The 19,206-nt window shown below is 47.0% G+C and overlaps 1 protein-coding gene and 1 long non-coding RNA gene across 2 annotated transcripts in view; one reads left to right on the forward strand and one right to left on the reverse strand.

Moving 5' to 3' along the window:
* The window catches only part of APH1B (aph-1 homolog B, gamma-secretase subunit), a 77,288-nt gene that overhangs the window by 13,082 nt on the left and 45,000 nt on the right, over positions 1 to 19,206 (reverse strand). The window lies entirely within an intron of this gene.
* Positions 71 to 12,651, forward strand: LOC136171873 (uncharacterized). Its single transcript, XR_010663931.1, has 3 exons — positions 71 to 8,006; positions 8,870 to 8,957; positions 9,693 to 12,651. It is a non-coding gene; the product is annotated as an uncharacterized lncRNA (long non-coding RNA).

Raw genomic sequence — 19,206 nt, forward strand, 5'->3', positions numbered from 1 at the left:
TAGCAGGGCCCATTAGACAAGAAAGTATCTTCAGAACCACCTTTTGTCTCATCTCCCTGAAGCTTGCACAGGCACCCAGAATCTATATGGAATGAGACATAATAGTTTGGTTTCTTCCTGAGTGGCAGAAGCTCAGTTCTTCCCTCTAAATCTGTAACCATAACTCCCCAGATGGACATTTAACATCTTGACTTGCTCTGTATCTACGTTAAGATGGCTGGAGGCTGGGGGCCCAGGGAAGGGGGTAAGAGGCCCACACTCTTCAAATCTCCAAGTTCACTTTCTCACTGTAGACTCTTGAGCTACCCCTAACTTGGGACTCTTTAGTGGTCAGGAGAGGGTTTGGCCCATGGAAGTTCCACTTTATAACATTTTATAACATTCTTTTCCTCTTCTTCTAAATGAAGTGGGTGGTAGTCAAGGGTTATATGGAAATACTTCAATTCTTAAATAAAACTCTCCCTGGAGATAAGGGACTCTGCCAACATAGATCAGGTAGAATTTTGCTTGTGATTCAAGGATAACAGTCAGTTCTGTTCTCTGCAGTAAGTCTCTATAAGTCACAGAGGATAGGGTGATAGGAACATCCTCCCCCATCCCCACCTCCCAGTCAGGAGACCTGGGTTCAAGGTCACACCTTGTTTCCTCCTGGCTGCATGATATGTGAAAATAATGTCTCTTCTTTGGCCTTGGTTCCCTCAGCTATAAGTGACAGGCTGGACTAGGTGAGCTAATATCCCTTCTATGCTAACGTGTTCTAAGTGGATACTAACAACTGCCCATCCTGACTTTCCATTGCAGGGACAGTGTGTGAGGGCAGTTACAGAGGATCAGAAGAAACCATGCAGGAACTTGACATCCAAAAGTAACCCCCACGTGTATGAACATGGGGATAATTAGCCATCTTCTTAGACCGGCTCAGGTCTAAGCTGGCGCCTGTAGAGAGGGAAGTGCAATCAGGCTGGTGGCAGAGCGCTTTAGTAGACCTTCCCAGGCAGGCTGGGGGAGCTTGAGGGGCCTTGAAGCAGACGGGCTCCAGCTTAGGACATTGGAGATCACAGCCCAAATGCAGCTTTGCCACCACCTGTCCTGCATAACTCACCTGGAGCTATTGCTCCCAGAAGTGGGGCTGGGCTCGCTCCTTGGAGTGAGAATCCATGGCTGTCCAAGGCAAACCTGTTCATTTGGAGGCTGATTATAGAAACTTGGCTAGAATTCTCCCCTCCCTCTCAAGTCCCAAAGACTCGGGCAGCTGATGGGACTGTTTCCCCAAGAAGCAAGGCTGAGTCAGCCCCAAAGAATGAAGAACCAAACCTTATCCTCCCAGGGGCACCTGCCATTCACAAAAGCCTTCTCACACCAATGTGGAACAGGTCAAAGACCATAACGTGCCCTTCAGGTTGATGGGGTGAGCTTGTTTGTCAGCAGGAACCTTGAGCAATTTGAACTCAAATTGTCTGCACGCTCTTTCACTGGGACATGTCTATAATTAGGGACTGGTTTAATTCAGGGTCTTCTCTGAAAGTTAACAGGAACTATGCAGTTAGACAATGAAAACTCTGGAACTTTCTGCCAGGAGAAAAGTAATGTTAAGAAAATCCTTTAAGAAACAAAGTACATGAACTTTGAGAGGGGGGATCTAGAGTTTAACCACAGTCAGAACCCAACTCCCATTGGAACAACTGGAACTGAATCACTGAACTGGACCCTACTTTTTGCTTCAACATGCTGGAAAAGGAACACAGAACTTGGTTTCTGTCCTTAAGAGGTATAGAGTCTCTGACAGCCCTAGGGCAGGGTTTCTTAGTCTTGGTATGTCAATATTGGCTTTGGAGCTGGATAATCTTGTGGTGGCAGCTGTCCCGTGCACTGTAGGATGTTGAGCAGCATCCTTGACCTCTACCCATTAGATACCAGCAGCATGTCCACCTGTGACAGCTAAAATGTCTCCAGACATTGTCAAGTGTCTCTGGGGAGGAGGGGCAAAGTTGCCTCTGATTGAGAACCACTGCCCCAGGCATTTGTACAATGACTTTTCCAGACCCAACACTTTTCCCCACTCAGGTCACAGAATTTTAGGATTTTATATCACATGCCCTGGTCTTCATTCTATTCTAACCCTGTTTCCCATCTTCCTTTAGAATTTGAGTATAATTGGGTAGGTCCAAGGCTAAGAGATGTAGATGAGAGAGAACTATTCACCTTCAAGGAAGCAAACAAATCTCTCCAGCAGGGGTCCAGATGCCTCTGAGGCAGCAGCCCGAACCCCCTCATCATTCTGCTCCGTCCCTTCTGTATGATTCTTTTCTCTCATGTATGTTGTTTCTTCTGTCTTTGGTTAGAATGCCCACTTTTGGGGGGAGAGGTGAAAGCCATGCCAGGGCATTTTTTTAGCTCTTAAAAAAGTCCCCCTTCCAAGCGGCACACATGAAGTCTTGAGCTGAGGCGGGGCGATAAGACTCATGTCCTCCAGGTGGGGTCCTGGAGAAAACCCATCCTGAGAGCATCCGGATCTCACAGGAGTCAGATGCCTGATGTGAGGACGGAGAGAGATGGCAGAGGCAGAGTTACACAGCCCAGGGGTCCAAGTCTTGGTTTTGAGAAGCTGACCTCTTCCCAGCTGAAGACATCAACACTGGGCCCATAGGGTAGTAAAGCCAGACCAATTAAACCCAAATACTGATGTTATCTCTCTTTTCAACGTGTCAGGGCACGGGAAACTTGAAGGACAAGAGGGAGCCAAAAAGTTTCTATAATCATGTCTTTAGTGTGTTTGAGCTGAGCTAGTGCAGGTCCCACACCTCACAGCCCAGAGCCAGCTGAGGTGAACCTTAGACAAGAGAGCCGGGCGGTCGAGGGGTAGGGCTTTCACGCTCAGCCAAGCTGTGGAGTAGCATGGTTAGAATGTGCTTGACCCTCAGGGACCTGGGTAGTTTCATAAAATGTTTTAAAAAGAGAGAGTGAAAAAAAAATCTTACAAAGCTAAGATGGCTAATTATCTAATATTTTGAGACCAGAATGTATGCTTTGTGGTTATCGACCTTGTGTCTCTAAAAGTTGCTATTTATAAATAAACTCTATTAGATGAAAAACTATCAATTCTTCCCGGTAACCAAATAAAAGACCAGAAGAGTTCCCACCTACAAATCCCCCTCCACACATACAGGGTCTGAACAGTCAGGAATAATCATCAAATGTGCTAAGAAATGGAGTCCTAGTCACACCTAATGCAGTTCATCATGCCACGTGTTACTGAGCACGCCCCACGTTAACCCCATGTTTCTCTTCTACGGTGGAGAAGAGAAAACCTCACCAGGGATGTTCTCTTCACTTCCAACAAGCCTCTGGCCCAGACAGGAGGAAAAGGAGTCAGGCAGAAACCTGGGACCACCATTCATGGTCCAGCATCAGCTGAGCCTTCCAGGGTGTCTCCCCTGCCTCCCCCATACTGCCCTACGGCATCTTCTGCAACACGGCTGATGCTTCACGTGTGCACGCTACAGACTTTTTCACACATGGGTCCCTCGGTCTGGGATGCCCTGCACCTCTCCCACCTGGAAAATTCTGTCAGGACCCAACTCCAATCATATCCTGCCATCCTTCCCCATTCACCTGAGGGTGACCTACAGTCTCCTGCTTCTGTGTGGCCAGAACACAGTTATAGTTCTCTATACTTCTGTTACAGTTCTTAGCATAACACAGAGTAATGATCTATTATCATGTACCAAAAAAAAAATCTATATTATCCATAGACTACAAGACCCTAGAGCAGGGACGATGGGCGTCTTACACGCTTTTTGTGCCTGGTGCTCATTGCAAGTTTGAAAGGATGGAGCCAACTCGGCTCCCTTCCCCTCCCACACCAGTGTCTTCTCTGCAGAACCATCTGAACAGAAGTATGACTGGCTGTCAAGTTTTACTTTTAGGAAGTCTTATTTTGCTTTGCTGTCAATTTGCCAGCAGCATTGAAATCAATCTGCTTGTTGCAGAACACATAAAGATCAGAATGTAGCTGTCAGTGTCAGAGGCCTGGGAGCGAGCTGCTGAGAGGTGCTGTCTGGCCTTCTGTCCTCCTCCGACCTGACGGGGGTGAGAGGTCCCAGCACTAGTCAACCCTGCAGCCCAGACAGCCTGACCCACCACAGCCGGCAGAAAGCACGAGGCGCCTGCTGCTGCATCGTAACCCATGCCTATTGTGCCAGGATTGAGGTCCCTCAGAGCAATATGGCTCTCTCTTCTGGGCCAGCATTCCTGCAACCTGGAAGGCAAAGCTCTCAGATCCTAATGTGGGTCATAGAAAACCAGCTCCCTCGTGTAATCTGGTGGTCTCTTTTGGACAAACTTATTTGTAGAAGTTATTTAATAGGTTCCATTGTGTTAAGAAAAAACTCCAGTAAAATATATCCTTTTAAGATGGTTATGCTCTATGGTTAAAGAGGGCATCTTTTACTTTTCTTAACAAAACATCCTCCAAAGAGAGGACCATCATTGCAGTTGCTTGAGTCTATGACTTATATTAAGCATGATAATAAGGATTTTACCAGCTGAAACTGGATTTTTATATATTTAAACTCTCAAATCCCTGCTAAACCCAAATGCTCCCTGCCTCTTTTATAAGACTGGAGCCTGCTAAAGACATATGTAATGTGTACATCCATAATCACTATAGAACAGGTCACCTACCGCAATAGCCCATACTTTAATACTTTGAAAAGGATTGTATTCCTTTTTATTCAAAATTCTGTTTGAATAAGCAGAATTGCAAATACACCTAGAAAGTGCTAGACTTGTTCCAGGAACTTTGAGCCGTGTACAGGTGCTTGTTCCTCCTGCTGGACTTTTTCTGTGTGCGCACTTGAGGCTTCAGAAGACCTCACATGCAGTTAACCAGCCTCTCTCGGTCCAGCAAGATACCAGTGGAAGACGCAGCTCCTGAGCCAGCCAGAACAGGTAGTTGTACCCTGTGACGAGCAGCATGTTGATCTCGGGGGTCTGAACCTTCCATATCTGTGTGATTCCTTCTGTGCATCGTACTGTCCCACCTCTGCTTGCCCTGACTCGTACCAGAGCCCTGTCTGGAGAGCAGGCGGCTCTCCCATGTCTGTACCGTGTGCAACCCTTCTACCAGCTCGGGAGCCCCTTTACTGCATTCTCATCCTGTGGCTCTCGTGGGCCATTGCCATCAAGCAGCCTGTCTTGTTCTTCCTGTCCGTTCTTCTGTGGGAACTCCCTGTCTCATTCGCCATTCAGAAACCATTTCTTTGTTTAATCAACCTGCAAATGAATCTCTGGCCCTCCCTGCACCATCCTTGATGCCCATTCTTTGCACCATCCCAGGGGCTCTGCAGGTTTTGGCTTCTCTCAGTAGGTGCTAGTTCTCGAGTTCCCCCATCAGTTCTCCTGGTGCCTTTTGTGACTTCCCCTTGTGGCGGGCTATAGTCTACAGGGTCACAAAGAATTGGACATGACTGAAGCGACTTGGCATGCGTGCATGCTTGCCCTGCAGGTATCAGATGCTCTGACTTCTGCCGCCCCTGGGACCTAAGAAGCCCTGTGCTGCACCCAGTTGCACGGAGGAGCCCGGCTCCCTGAGGCTTGGTGCTGTCTCGCCCGCAGGGGAGAGCATCCAACATCACTGTCCTGTCCTGGGCTTCCTGGGCTTCCTGGCAGGCAGAATTCCCACCAGGTGCTGCCCTCGCCACCATTTCTCTTCCCAAGTGGCTTATATGCTTCACTGCTCAGTCAAGCTGCTTTGTTTTTGCTGCATCAGACTCTCGGCTGTGAAACCTCTATCCCAGAATCTGGGGATTTCCTCATCTTCCGCCTGCTTGGTCTTGTCTCACTGTTTCCGAGGAGAGGCAACTTAGGCCCCAACCAGTCATCATCCAGAAGCAAGGAATCCATGTTAGAGCACCTGGATTAAATTAAGCTATTGTTTATAGGGCCTAATACAGCCAAGGACACCACTCAGTGACGCAGGAAAATCAGACTCTCCTGGCAGAACAGCCACCCAGCTGGGTCACGTGCTCTTGAGAAAAGCCTCAGGCCTGGAGCCTTGCCTCTGGAGCCTTTCCTCTGCTCCCTAAGACCATGGCCTGGGGGCACCTCCTCCATCCCTGGAGATGGGCTCTCAGCTGTCTGGGGGCCTGCCTGGCTCTCAGGATGTTCGAGGTGACTGTGACAAGCGCCAATTTTAGAAACATCCAGTTTGGAGAGCTTAACCAAGTGGTCAGGCTTACTAGTAACCATCTTACATGGCAAGAACTAGTTTGGTACCACAAGCATCTGGAGCTTTAGGAACAAAGAACAAAAAGTGTATTTCATCAGAAAGGCTTGGGGGAAAAAAAAAACAACCACGACCAGTTGGGGTTCTTTTCGGTGGTTGTTGTTTTTAAGATCCTGGAGGCCTTGGTTACCTTTAGGTACCTTAAAACAAAACACCAAATTATAGTGAGCAGAGGCCACAGGCCATGTAGGGAACAGAGCATGTGCTGCACAAACATGTGATGCACTCCCCAGGGAGAGACTCATGTCCGAGGGTCTCCCCAAGCCACAGACTGGTCCTTGGGTTCAGGGCAGGGAATCAGGCCAGGAGAGCCACGTTCTTTGCCACCCAGGAGGCTGTGGGATGCCAGTGGTGGCTGGCAAGAGCCAAGGGAACAGGCCACCCTGTCCTCTGTGGATGGCTCCTAACCACACCTGCTCCAGTCATCCTTACAACAGCCTGGGGCCATCCAGGAAGCCAGACCGAGGGCTCCTAGAGCCCAGGCTTGAACCAGTGAGGTTACAGACTCAGTATGAGATTGTGGAAGAATATAGTAGGGAAAGAAGATGGGGCTGATAGCTCCAGGAGAATCAGCCAGACTTGAAGGGGCCAGATGGCAGGAGAAGGGGTGAGCAGAACCTCACTCTCCAGTCTCAGGTCTGGTTCCTTGGGGTGTCAAGGGCCCAAGGGGAGGGGGTCCCTGGCCCTCTGCTGGCATCTCAGACTTGGTCGGGCCTCTGTCACCCCTGTGGGCACAGGCTCTCCTGAGTGTCTGGCTGGGTGGCTACCATCTGCACAACTCCAGCTGCCAGCGTGAACTGGAATACCCACCCCCCACCACCACACACACACATAAGCTAGAAGTTTCTACTGAAATCAGAAAACCAGTGGATAAGCAGGTCTGTGTAAGCAGAGACTTTCTGTAGATGGAGGGTATGACTGGGAGGAGGAGGAGTCCAGAGAGCCTGCAAGCAGCTGGGGTAACCTGGGGGCTTCGTGACTGGGCTCCTCTGTATTACCCACGAGAACGGATTCACCATGGCCCTCCCTGGGGAGGTCTTCAGCAGGCTGACTATAAGCTTTCTCCTTAGATCACTGGGCACTATTTCAGCCCCACTGAAGACCTCTAACTCACCCCGTTCATCCCCAACAATAACTCATGGAAGAGGACACAGTCCTCTGGTTCCACATACCAGGGAAGGGAGGCTGGTGTGGTGGATGGGTTTCTCCAGTTTGTCCAGTGGAACCAAAGTGAAAACAGAACAAAACCACAATAACACTGGATGGGGATGGATGTGGAAGTCTGGTGACAGGTTCTAACCCAGCTCTGCCAGCCCGAGCCAGCCAGCACCTAGAAAGTTCTTTGCTGAGGACGAGAGGCACGTGCCAGGGAAGCAGATAAGAGCTTACCCAGATAGACTGATTCTTACCCTTGCTCACCTTTCAAGTTGGTCACATTGGATGAAAAGCTGAAGTCTTACCTGAGTAGAGAGAGTGCTGTGATAAACGAGCATAGGGGGAGGGTTCATGGTGTGAGTTCCCTGGGTGGGCAACTCCTTCCACCTGAGCCAAGAGGGAGCATCCCCAGAAGGGCTGCATTAGCTCTGTACCTCCAACCAACCCAAGGGAGAGCGTCAATCAACACACTGGTCAAATCTGCCATGGTTTGCCTCGGTTAACTTCCAATCTTTTCCTCTCCCCTCCGAAGTGCCAGACCCTCCCTGCACAGGACTGAGTCCGGGTATGTGGCCGGCCGGCCGTGCATGCTGCAGCTGGGTGATCGCTGTGATTCTCGGTGTGATCTGGGCCTCTGAGACTTCCAGCTCATCCTCTCTGCTTCTCTCTGCTGTCACTCTGACTCCTGGCCCCCTCCTCACTGTGTGTCTTACCCTCAAGTTGCTCTCTGATTCAAACATGAGCTGCCAATCAAATGCGCCTCTAATGAAAGACCTAATCACTTTATAGCATGTGTACATTCAAAGAGCCTATCCAAGACCTTCTGTTGGCCAGGGTGGGAAAGCAGTGCCTAAAAACTAGGCCAAAGCCAATGTATGGAGGTTGGGTGACCAGCCAGTTGACCTTGGCAATGGGCCCTGGCTGTTTGGGACTGCTTAGGACTGTGCAATAGAACTTGAGGTCAAAGCTGATAAAGAGGCATCTCAATGGGCCTTGAATCCAGCAAGGCAAAATGGAGTAAGTTTTTATTATGTAGCCCAGGGTTTCTCAAAGTGTGGTTCATGGACCACATATCAATGTATCAGCATAAGCTAGAGGTGTTTGGTAAAAAATGCAGATTTCTGGGCCAAATTCCAGACTGAAGCAGACTCTGAAGCTTGGGCTCAAAAAGAGTATACATTTGAAACAAGCTCTTCAGATGATGCTGGTGCAAGTTTGAGAACCCCTGCTGGATAATCACTACAATTTGTAAATGGCCCCTGTGAGTACTCCAGCCAGTCCTGCTCAGCCAGAGACCAGAACTTGAGAACAGAGGCGGGGAAGTTACACCTTTCTGTGGATGACCCTGCAGCTGTCACCTGACGGCACACACGGGGATGAGAGGAAGGGAAGGGAAGGTTGTAACGTGTGTGCATTACCCCTCCCCAGGCATCGTTCTTTCCGTGGCCTTGGCTTGTGGTCTTGGCATCTGTATTGTCCTGGCAGTATCCATTTGGCTTTTCAGAAGGAGAAAGAGGTGAGCTGGTTTGGGTTTCAAATGGGAGTGGGTGGCTCTGTGTCCATGAGAATTCATCTGTCTGGGAAGGCAGGGTGCATGATGAGGAGCCGTGCCACCTGTATCAGCCATCTTGGAGTGCCATCTCCAAAACACCACCGATCGAGGCCTTGGCGTGAGAGGCTGATGCTGGCAGATCACAGTGCTCAGGGCTGGAGGTGTGTCTGCCAGCTTGGCTCCCACTGCCAAGACCTTGGACTAGTCTCTTGATTTCGGAGGGGAGGTCCCATGTGCCTAAACACAAGCACCAAGGCTTCTTCTTTCTAAGATCTTTTCATCCGGTTTTTCTTCTCTAAACCCAAAAATAAAATTGAGGAAAATTTTGATTTCTCATTCACATTAATGCCCTTTGCTCATGTTCTTATTGCTTAAAATAACCTATTTTTCCTGGTATGAAAAAACATACAAGGTTGTCAGAAACCCTGTTGGAATCAGAGATCTGAAGCATCATGGTAATGAGACCTTCGTCAAAATGCACGTCTAGTATCATCAAGTGTTGAAAGAGAACAGTTGAAAAATGAACAGGTTCCATTTTGGTTAGCAGTTATTGGGGGGCATTTCCTCCCAAAACCAATGGAACTTGAGAAAGGTTTCCAAGAGAAGAGTTTGACTTGCCTAATTCTGTAGCTGACTCAGGCTGTTCTTGCCTCTCTTTCCTCTTTGACTAACAAAATTCATATGTTCTTGTTGCTCCAGTAGCAAAAAAGATGCCAACAAAGGAGTCATCTACAAACCAGCCATCAAGCAGGAGACTGAGGCCCATGCCTGAGGCCCTGGCACACCCAGGCACATCCAAGGGAGGACTTGGCTTTGGACGCAAACTGCTGTGGCTCCTTGGACACTTGACATACCTGAGGGTTTTCTGGAGTTCAACCCACAAACACCTTAGACCCTTGGGGGATCCTACCATCCTGCTGTCATGCCACCACCTCCAGTGGGAGTGTGGATGGGAAGAACTCACCAAGAAGGCAGGAACTCTAAGCTGTCTGCTTCATGTATGTGGCCTTTCAGTGGTCTGGATTCTAGGGGCACAAACTGTATTGCCTGCTGGGGCTGTTACTGGCTGGAAAACACTTTCATCCAGGGGTTCACGCGAGTGTGGTTTCAAGGGTCTGGGAATCTGCTTCTTGTCCATGCTTACAAACGAGAACGTGTGGTCTCTGCTGAAGCTTTGTTTTTGAGGCTCGATTTCTTTCCTCAGAGAAGGGCTTGTTCAATTTCCTTCTGCTATGACAAAACATTTAGTCTAACCTTACAATTGAGGGTTGTGGGGTGGGGGGCGGGGAACAGGAAGGGTCAAGGTGTCAGAGACAAAAAGAAAACAAGAAATATTCTTTGCAGTACAGTAAGCTGCTTTCCAAGTCCTGTCCTTCAGATCAGATGCACTAACTAAACAGACCTTAGCGAGAGAGAAGACACATAAGATCTGGAAAAGTCTTACTTTGAAATCAGATTGGAGGGCTTTCCTTGGTGGTTCAGTGGTTAGGGTCCTCCTTGAAATGCAGCAGACATGCGTTCGAGCCCTGCTCAGGGAACTAGGATCCCACATGCCTAGGGCCAGCAAAGCCTTCATACTGCAACTACTGAGTCTTCTTGCCACGCAAGGAAAGATCCTGCATGATGTGATGAAGATCCCATGTGCTACAACTAGGACCTGACACAGCCAAATAAATTAATAAATATTTTAAAAAGAAGAAAAGAAATCATATTGGAATCAGAAGTTGCATGTGAAGCTGTGAAGTGTGAGGAGGACGGAATATTAAGCCCAACCCAACCTCCTGTCAGGGGCATCTTCCTGTTTCGTACTCTAAAGATTTTATAAATAATTAGGCTGTTCCTTGAAAATGTGTTATTGCCTTCTCTCTCCTAGAGGAGACATGAATTCTGAGATGACCTCAGCTGCTTTTGTATATAGAGGAAACAGAAGCAAAATGGTTGAAGATCTTTGTCTCTTTTGCCCAGATTTCCTTTCTACTGCCTTTGCAGTGTCCCTACTTGAATTGGGACCTATCTACTTCTCTGATTTGAAGGATGTCGAGTCATGGCTGAATTACAATATATTTTCAAACTATGAAAACAGGAAGTTACTTGTGCAGGGACTGGCATCATGGTATTCAGGGGCCAGAAATAATGGAATGTTAACAAAGATCCTTCATGGTCTTCCCTGCCAAGTGACAAAGACAGTTTCTGAGACAACTTAACTCCTTCATTCTCCTCCCATCGACCAAAGAGCCCTGTGGAGATCAGTCTGTTCTGTGACTGAGGAGGAGACCTCCACCAACCTCTCCTGGCTGGAACCTTGCAGTTCAGAGAGAACCTTATGGTTCTCACTCTCACTGTGACAGCGTGGGGTGCTCTCTTGAGTGTGTCTAAAGTGAGGTTTTGGAAGTGAGGTTAAAAGCATTACTGTTGGCAAAGCAACAGTGGTTTGCAGTTCCCTATCTAGGTGACAGGTTTCTTTAGCATGTCTTTTTCCCTCTCCTTCTCCCTCTGACTCAGAAATCGCACTTGTCTACTGTCATAACTTGTAGTAGTGATGCTAGGCAGAGTTATAGGGGACTTGATGGAGACTCAGACATTTGTGTCTACATGAGATGCCTGACTCCCCTGGAGCCTGGCATGGCATCCAGCCTTGCCATCAGCATGCCGACCTGATGCTGATGACATGGCAGCAGGGACAGCCCTCAGGGCTGAGCAGTGGGAGTCAGATGATGCTTTCCCGGTCTCCGCCCCATAGCCGCCAATCAGAAGCCGACAGAAACTACTCCAGAGCCGTGGGGCTGTATTTCAAAGAGCTTTCTACAGCTTCTTTGGACACATTCTATGAGAGAACAGAGAAGTCACTGTACCTAGCACAATGGCTGTTGATAAAAACTGAGAGTTATGGGGTGGTGAAAACAGCGACACATCTCCTGCTTCTCCTGCTTCCCCTGCTCGGCACAGCCCAGGCTCTGGGACCTCTTGGCTCACATAAAACAAAGCCAGGCAGAGGGCGCCAGGAATCAGCACTGTCGCCCTCCTTGCTAATCCGCGTGGGACTCCTGAAGACCCAGCCCTGCATTGGAGAAGCCTTCCCTCAGGTTCTCCCTCCCTCCCGGCTGCCTCTATGGGAAAGCGGTGCGGCGGTGCTAATGCTACTCTGCCTTCCACTCACCCTGGGAGAGCCCAGCACTGTGCTAGGCACACGGCAGGTAGAGGTGAAAAAACCAGGCCCCAGCTGCGGCGGAGACGCAGGCAAGGCTCTGGCTTCTTTGCCTCTCTCTAGTGGGAGGTCTTCAGTCCCTCTGCTCTGTTCGTTAGTGTCAAATGATGATGATAACAGTAAAAACCTGTCCCTGTTTCCTTAACAGACATGCTAGGACTTTGCTGCATTGACTCTTGATCCCATTATTGGTTCCACCTTAAAGTCTCCTCCCCTTCACTCAGCTCCCTGAAGGCCTCCTCCTGGCCCTTGGGAAGCCCCAGGGATGGGCACCACCTCTGTCCCTGTGGACCATTGGCCACCGTGATGATGGTCCGTTTAGGACTTCTGTATTTTTTGTAAGAATGACTGTAATGAAGACATACAAATATGAGAAATTATAAATAAAATGTTTTTTTCAGATCAGACTAGTTTTTGGAAGTGAGATTAAAAGTATTACTATTGGCAAAGCAATAGTAGTTTGCAGTTCTCTGTCTATGGTGATAGGGAACAAGTCAGAATGAATAATGATGTCATTTGCAGCCAGGTCATAGAACCCAGCTCCAAAGGAAAACACATGGATGCCCTGAAGCATTTTACCAAGGATGCAGGCCTCTGACGTGTGCAGCCCTGGTCACACAGGCACACTTAGAGGATCTTGGATGTCTAGAGTAATCAGGGACTGACTGGCTCAGGGAGAAGGGGGTATCTGAGCCGAGTCTTGAAGAATAAGTCATATTTGAACAGATGAATATAAAAGAAGGAGCCAGGGGACTTCCCTGGTGGTCCAGTGGCTAAGATTCCACACTTCTGATGCAGGGGACCTGGGTTTGATCCCTGGTCAGGGAACTAGAGCCCCACATGCTGCAACTAAGAGTTCTCATGCCACCACTAAAGATCCCACATGCTGCAATGAAGATGGAAGATCCTGTGTGCCACAACTAAGACCTGGCACAGCCAAATAGATAAATTTTTTAAAGTACTGGAAAAAAAAAGAGAGAGAGAGAGAGACGAGTCATTCCTAACCAAAATGACTGAATACAGGGAATGGGTCTCAAGTGTCTTTTTACTTTAGTAGGTATTGTACTAGCAGGTTGGTAGCATCTCTTGGTTGCCTGACTGTTACCTTATTTTGGACTCTTTTTGCTGTCCCCCTCCATATAATCTTTTGTCTAAGTCCAGATTTCACATTCTGGTTTGCTAAAGGAAGCAGTTCTATAAAAGTTACAAGTGGGCACCATCACTGTTTGAGTTATTAAAAAAGCTTTGGATTTTCACTTCAGTTGCCCTAGGACCAAGACAGGTAAACTGTTCAAGGATAACTCTGTTCCAGTAGGAGATAAAGCAGTGAGTCCAGCTTTGGAACAGAAACATTACTAACCTCTCCAGGCCTTGATGGTGTCTTCAGTTGGAACACAAGGATTCCATGGTTCCTCCCCTTTGTCATCCTTGCTGGTGTCACAGCCATTTGCAGGGATGACGCCAGAGGGGAGCGAGGCACAGGGCTCTAGCCCAACACCCATTCCTTACGCTTGCTCCCACCCCACTGGGATGGGGGTAAGGATGGGGGAGGTTGGAGGAAGCACTTTCTGGAGCAAGAAGCGAGCAACAGAACGTATCTCCCTTCTCTCTACTGCCTTTCTCTCCATTCCCTGAACGCAAGGTGCATCTGGGCTGATGCTGAAAGAGATTGTGTCAATGAAAGTCATGGATGGTGAGGAGATTCAATCCTCCTTCAGCTTGCCCATTACCACTTCATCTAAATTCAGCTAAATGGACAATCCAGAGCCCAGAGTCCAACAGAAATACGATAAAATATAGTGTGATATGTGAAATTTTAAAGTTCTAGTAGCCATGCCAAAAAAAAGAAAAACAACTCCCACAAAAACCAGTGACACTTTCATAATATATTTTATGTAAACTAGTGGATTCAAAATACTATCATTTCAACATGTATTTTGATGTGATTTTCATTCATTTTTCCCTAATGTCTTTGAAATTTGGTGTGTATTTTATACGTACAGCTCATCTCCATTCAAATGCTAAATTTTCACTGAAAATTCCTGAAGTATATTTAGATTTCATAAAAGTTTACAGTTGAAAAAGTGTGTTTAGGGACTTCCCTGGCAGTTCAGTGGTTGAGACTTTGCCTCTCAATGCAGGGAGTGCAGGTTCAATCCCTGGTCTAGGAGCTAAGATCCCACATGCCTCGTGACCAAAATACCAAAAACACGAAACAGAAGCAATACAGAAACAAAATTCAACAAAGACTTTAAAAATGGTCCACATTAAAAAACTAAAAAAAAAAAAAAAAAAGCATATAAACATATTCAAGGTGCTCGAACATAAAATTTTCCAAATAACTGAATCAATTATCAGCTTTTACATTTAAATTTATTAAAATAAAATAAATGGAGTTTCTCAGTTTCAATAGCCACATTCTAAGCACTCAGCAGCCACACCCCACCAGTGGCTGGTTCAGCCACTGTGCAGATATGGAACCCTAGCCGCTTCTGACAGATGCTTTGGAAGGGTTAGACCTAGATGACTGTCACATAAAATAAATCTGGAAGAAAGCCCTAGAAGGTGAAGATGGGGGACAGGAGACAGAGGGTGGGGAAATCCAGGGAGGTGGACTGGGAGGACAGGAGAAAAGAGGGCAGGCAGGAAATCAGGCCAGCAGACATTAGGCGTGGCTCTCCTTCTCCTTGTCCTTCTTCTGCTTCTGGGGGTCCCCAGCCCTCCCTGCCCTGGCCACACCTCTCAGCCACACCCTGGGGTCCAGGTGCTCAACAGTGACATGGCCTATGGCTTCCCTGCCTATGAGGAAGGTTAGGCCAAGGGCAGAGGGCATCTGGTTAACTTCCGGGGACCTCGCTGAAGGACCCTGGCCAGGCGCAGGACCTCTCCCCATCTCCTTGGAGTCCTAACATTGCCTCATGGGACAAGGTGTCTCTTCTCCTCCAGAGCCTGACATCCTGAGGGGGGCAAATGCCTGAAACCCATGTCTCTTGACTTGTTAGCTGTGCCCTATCCCTCACGTGAGAAGGAGTCACCTTCCTTCAAGGTGTGGGGAGAAGCTTGAGACCCACTTACAAGAGAAAACGATACCTCCAGGGCCGCCTGCCAGGCAGCAGCAGTGCCACCTGGGCAGTGGGGGTCATTGTGGCGTCACCACGCGCGTCCACATTGGACACCATCCTCTGGCTCAGATTCAACAGTCACAAGGTATAGGGGAAGGGTGAGGCCCAGACAATGCCACGGAGGTGAGTCCCCACACCCCACCCGTGCCCTTTCACTACAGAATGACTGGACAGAAACAAGGGTCAGAGTGCTTTGTGGTACAGAATTATTCACCATAAAAAAATTATTGCAGGTCAGCACAGCATCGAGACTGCAGTCAACCAGGGACCCAGTAATGCCTCCTGCCGGTACACTCCTGACTGTGTCAGTGCATCTTCACGGCCTTACCCAACAACCCAGGGAAAGAGAAAGCCCTGCCCCGATCTTATAAGTGGAAAACAAAATAAGGGCTGGTGCTCCGGGCTGAGTCATGGCCACAAAACTCCCTAAGTGTAGGATCTTCAATGACAGGGCAAGGTCCACCCTCCACAGCTCCAGCGACACGGAACCACCTTCATGTAACAGAATTTACCATGCTTATCACAATCACACCACAACCTCATAAAACCCCACACGATAGAGACACTAAAGGCCTTTGTGAGACCAATTTCTGGAAAGTCAACCACAACCCCCTGCCTCCAAACTGCTTTGTAACGTTAAACTCCAGCATCTGCTCAGAGAAAGTATGACCAAGTTTGACCACTACTGCTAGCAGACAACGGAGTCAGCTTAACTCTGGGGATGTTCCCCTCACCTCTAATTCAGCAAACCAAATTTCCCAAGGACACATTCACTGAACTTTCTCCTTTCCTAAAGTTGAACTGGAGATAATGAATAAATACACACACACACATAAACACATAAACACACACATATATAAATTCCATTTGTACAAAATTCTAAAAAATGCAAACTATAGTGACAGAAACCCCAGATCAGTGGTTGATTGGGGATGAGGTGGGAGATGAAGGGATTACAAAGGATATGAAAAATTGCTGAGATGATGGAAATGTATGCTATCTTGATGATGGTAATGGTTTCTCTACATATGTCAAGACTGCTCAAATTTTATACTTTGACTAGGTGCAATTTATCTTACATAGATTATACCTCCATAAAGCCATAAAACAGAAGGAGAAGAAAAACCCCATAGAGCTAAATAACATCCTGCCCCAACCTGGCACTTCCATTCAGAGCTTATCCCCCTGGTGCATCAAGAAGGAGATGCCTGGCCAGGCCTGGAGCACATCTCTGGGACTCATCCTGTTGGCGGGAGCCCAGGAGAGAGCGTGATCTCTACTCACATGGCCGCTGGACCTCTCCACACTGTAAGTCAAAGTCATTCTTTCTGCCTGAGTTCACTCATTTCAAATATTAACTTATAATTACCTGCAATGAAGACAAGAGACACAGGGCCTATGAGTTCAAGGGCACTCTGAGACCTCTATAGCAACTCTGTGCCCATGGTGACAGTCGACCAGCTTCTCTGAAACAAAGACTCTTCTGGTGAGGCAGGTAACATAACCAGTTAGTTCATCTGTTGAAACTAGTGTCCCAAGCTACCTAGACATCCAACAACAGGTCTCATGCATCTTGATTTCACTGCTTCTCAACCATTCAACATATACCCATTTGAAAAGTTTTCCTGGATATGGTACATCCTTTTCATGTAGAACAAACATGGTCAGGAGCTCATCACTCCCTCTGAGCCACTGGGTAAAATGTGGATTAACCTTATGTGATACAATAAGAAATAGGTACGTGGGTTTTGTCTTCAGTTCCTGGCACAGAGATCCTAAATGTTATTTCTAAGAAGCCCCTTTAAGCCATACCTCAGCTGATGCTAAAGAGGTGATGAAGGACTTGCCTTGTGGTCCAGTGGTTAAGAATCTGCCTGTTAAGGCAGGGGACGTGGGTCCGATCACTGATCTGGAAACAGTCCACATGCTGTGGGGCAACTAAACCCATGTGCTGCAACTACTGAGTTTGAGTCTGTGCACCATGAACACTGAAGTCCATGGACCTAAAGACTGTGCTTGCAACAAAAGAAGCCACCGCAATGAGAAGCCTGCGCCCCACAATTAGAGAGTAGCCTCTGCTTGCTGCAACTAGAGAAAGCCCAAGTGCAGCAATGCAGACCCAGTGTAGTCAAAATTAAATAAATGATATTAAAAAAAAATGAGGTGATGAAGTTTGGAGGATGGGGGCTGGTTGCCAGAGGAAATAACCATGTGACTACAGGGCTGGAACTTTCAGCCCCAACCCTAACCCCTAGGAAGGGGAGAGTGGCTGGGAATTGAGCTCAATCACCAATAGGGATGATTTAATCAATCTTATCTGCATAGTGGGACCGCCACAAAAACTCTAAACAATGAAGTTCAGAGTGCTTCCAATGGCCGTGCTAGGTTAGGGGTGCACCCACAGAGGACATGGAAGCTCTGCGTCCTTTCTCCATACCTTGACCTACGGACCTCTTTATCTGGCTATTCATCTATATCCCTTGTAATATTCTTTATGACAAACTGGCAAGTGTAAGTAAATGTTTACCTGAGTTTTGTGAGCTGTTCAAGCAAAATATCAGACCTGAGGAGTCACGGGAACTTGTAGTTGATGACTAAAGTGGGGGCAGGCTTGTGGGATTGAGCCCTAAGCCTTTGGCATCTGCAATATCTTCAGTTAATGTCAGAACTGAGTTGTTAATAAATTGTAGAACACTTAGTTGGTGTCCACCAAGAACTAGAGAATTGCTTGGTGTGGAGAAACCTACAGGTTTGTCAAAAGTGTTAGAAGTAAAGGAAACAGTATTTTCCTTTATCTCTATTCTATCATTCAAAGTAACTTCCAGCTGACTTTCTTTCTCATACTTCCTTATTCAATAGCAAAGATTTAATGAGGAACCCCTGTCTGCTTTAACACAGATTTAAGTGATGGTGATTCAACCATGGTTTAGATACAGTACCTGTATTCAATGATAATTGACATCACAATCTTATTTGAGGAGACAGAGAGAAACCATTAACTATAATATATAAAAGAGTTGTGTGAAAAGATGCTACATGTTTTATCAACAAAAGACTAAACAAAGTGTATATCCCTAAGATGGAATACCATTCAGCAAAAAGTTACAACTTACTGATATACTCCAAAACATGAATCTCAGAAAATTACCTTGAGGAAAGAAGTCAGATACAAGAGTACCCTTTGTGTTACTCCATTTATATGAAGTTCAAAAGTAAAACTAATGTACGATGACAGAAGCTGGAAACAGCCATTGCTTCTGTGGAAGCCACTGCCTCTAGGAAGGAAGGGAGGGAACCACTTGAGGAACAGTAAACATTACACAGTTTCACTGGGGTGGTGGTTAGACAGGTGGACACATTTTCAAGACTCATCCAATTGTACACTTCTAAGATCTGTGCATTTTTCTGTATGTACATTATTCCTGGATTTAAAAAATATATATACATTTTACATGGATGTTAAGAAATCACAGTGGAAGAAGTCACTTGTTTTTCTGAGTCTAATTAGGAAACACCATGTTTTCTGGTTGGAGCTAAAAACAAGAAAAAAGATGTGGAGGTTTGAGAGTCCCTGGTGCATAGTAAGCATAGGTTTTAAGGATGTGTTTGAGAATGCCTGGGAAGAGAAGATAGGGAATGGTGAGAGGCAGGACAGTAATTGGGATCAGAGTGTGAAAGGCCTTGTATCATATATTTTATGATACATAAAATATCATATACTTTCTTTTTTTTGATAATACTTTCTTACTTTCTTTTTTTTCAATTTTATTTATTTGGTTAAAAAAATTTTTTTTTGGCCATGCCATAAGGCATGGGGATCTTAATTCCCTGACTAGCGATCGAACCCACGTCCCTGCATTGGAAGCGTGGAGTCTTAACATACTAG

This window comes from Muntiacus reevesi, chromosome 7 (genome assembly GCF_963930625.1).
Source record: "Muntiacus reevesi chromosome 7, mMunRee1.1, whole genome shotgun sequence".
NCBI lineage: Eukaryota > Metazoa > Chordata > Mammalia > Artiodactyla > Cervidae > Muntiacus > Muntiacus reevesi.